Raw genomic sequence first — 2915 nt, forward strand, 5'->3', positions numbered from 1 at the left:
TCCGGAACTATGGAGAGAGCAACAGATTTGTTGGAAATCATACATACAGATGTATGTGGTCCGACGAATATTGAGGCTCGTTGCAGGTATCATTATTTTCTGACCTTCACAGATGATTTGAGCAGATATGGGTATATCTACTTGATGAAACACAAAGTCTGAAACATTTGAAAAGTTCAAAGAATTTCGGAGTGAAGTGGAAAATCATCGTGACAAGAAAATAAAGTTTCTATGATCTGATCGCGGAGACAAATATTTGAGTTACGAGTTTGGTCTTCAATTAAAACAATGTGGAATAGTTTCACAAATTTATGCCACCTGGAACACCACAGCATAATGGTGTGTCCGAACATCGTAACCGTACTTTATTAGATATGGTGCAATATATGATGTCTCTTACCGATCTACCACTATCATTTTTGGGGTTATGCATTAGAGACAGCTGCATTCACGTTAAATAGGGCACCATCAAAATCCGTTGAGACGACGCCTTATGAACTGTGGTTTGGCAAGAAACCAAAGTTGTCGTTTCTTAAAGTTTGGGGTTGCGATGCTTATGTGAAAAAGTTTCATCCTGATAAGCTCAAACCCAAATCGGAGAAATGTGTCTTCATAGGATACCCAAAGGAGAAAGTTGGGTACACCTTCTATCACAGATCCGAAGGCAAGACATTCGTTGCTTAGTATGGATCCTTTCTAGAGAAGGAGTTTCTCTCGAAAGAAGTGAGTGGGAGGAAAGTAGAACTTGATGAGGTAACTGTACCTGCTCCCTTATTGGAAAGTAGTTCATCACAGAAATCTGTTCCTGTGACTTCTACACCAATTAGTGAGGAAGATAATGATGATGATCATGTAACTTCAGATCAAGTTACTACCAAACCTCGTAGGTAGACCAGAGTAAGATCCGCACCAGAGTGGTACGGTAATCCTGTTCTGGAGGTTATGTTACTAGACCATGACGAACCTACGAACTATGAGGAAGCGATGATGAGCCCAGATTCCGCAAAATGGCTTGAGGCCATGAAATCTGAGATGAGATCCATATATGAGAACAAAGTATGGACTTTGATTGACTTGCCCAATGATCGGCGAGCCATTGAGATTAAATGGATCTTCAAGAGGAAGACAGACAGTGATAGTAGTGTTACTATCGACAAAGCTAGAATTGTCGCAAAAAGGTTTTCGACAAGTTCAAGGTGTTGACTACGATGAGAGTTTCTCACTCGTATCTATGCTTAAATCTGTCTGAATCATGTTAGCAATTGCCGCATTTTATGAAATATGTCAAATGGATAAACAAAACTACATTCCTTAATGGATTTATTAAAGAAGAGTTGTATATGATGCAACCAGAAGGTTTTGTCAATCCTAAAAGTGCTAACAAAATATGCAAGTTCCAGCGATCCATCTATGGACTGGTGCAAGCATCTCGGAGTTGGAATATACGCTTTGATAAGTTGATCAAAGGATATAGTTTTATACAGACTTACGGTGAAGCCAGTATTTACAAGAAAGTGAGTGGGAGCACTACAACATTTCTGATAAGTATATGTGAATGACATATTGTTGATCGGAAATAATGTAGAATTATTCTGCAAAGCATAAAGGAGTGTTTGAAAGAAGTTTTTCAAAGAAAGACCTCGGTGAAGCTGCTTACATATTGAGCATCAAGATTTATAGAGATAGATCAAGACGCTTGATAAGTTTTTTCAATGAGTACATACCTTAACAAGATTTTGAAGTAGTTCAAAATAGAACAGTCAAAGAAAGAGTTCTTGCATGTGTTACAAGGTATGAAATTGAGTAAGACTCAAAGCCCGACCACGGCAGAAGATAGAAAGAGAATGAGAGTCATTCCCTATACCTTGGCCATAGGTTCTATAAAGTATGCCATGCTGTGTACCAGATCTATTGTATACCCTACACTGATTTTGGCAAGGGAGTACAATAGTGATCTAGGAGTAGATCACTGGACAGCGGTCAAAATTATCCTTAGTGGAATAAGGATATGTTTCTCGATTATGGAAGTGACAAAAGGTTCATCGTGAAGGGTTACGTCGATGCAAGTTTTGACACTAAATCTAGATGACTCTAAGTCTCGATCTAGATACATATTGAAAGTGGGAGCAATTAGCTAGAGTAGCTCCGTGCAGAGCATTGTAGACATAGAAATTTGCAAAATACTTACGGATCTGAATGTGACAGACCCGTTGACTAAAATTATCTCACAATCAAAACATGATCACACCTTAGTACTCTTTGGGTGTTAATCACATAGAGATGTGAACTAGATTATTGACTCTAGTAAACCCTTTGAGTGTTGGTCACATAGAGATGTGAACTGTGGGTGTTAATCACATGGTGATGTGAATTATTGATGTTAAATCGCATGGCGATGTGAACTAGATTATTGACTCTAGTGCAAGTGGGAGACTGAAGGAAATATGCCCTAGAGGCAATAATAAAGTATTATTTATTTCCTTATATCATGATAAATGTTTATTATTCATGCTAGAATTGTATTGACCGGAAACATAATACATGTGTGAATACATAGACAAACAGAGTGTCACTGGTATGCCTCTACTTGACTAGCTCGTTAATCAAAGATGGTTATGTTTCCTAGCCATAGACATAAGTTGTCATTTGATTAACGAGATCACCTCATTAGGAGAATGACGTGATTGACTTGACCCATTCCGTTAGCTTAGCACTCGATCATTTAGTATGTTGCTATTGCTTTCTTCATGACTTATACATGTTCCTATGACTATGAGATTATGCAACTCCCGTTTACCGGAGGAACACTTTGTGTGCTACCAAACGTCACAACGTAAATGGGTGATTATAAAGGTGCTCTACAGGTGTCTCCAAAGGTACTTGTTGGGTTGGCGTATTTCGAGATTAGGATTTGT

This window comes from Aegilops tauschii, chromosome 5 (assembly GCF_002575655.3).
Source record: "Aegilops tauschii subsp. strangulata cultivar AL8/78 chromosome 5, Aet v6.0, whole genome shotgun sequence".
Taxonomy (NCBI): Eukaryota; Viridiplantae; Streptophyta; class Magnoliopsida; order Poales; family Poaceae; genus Aegilops; species Aegilops tauschii.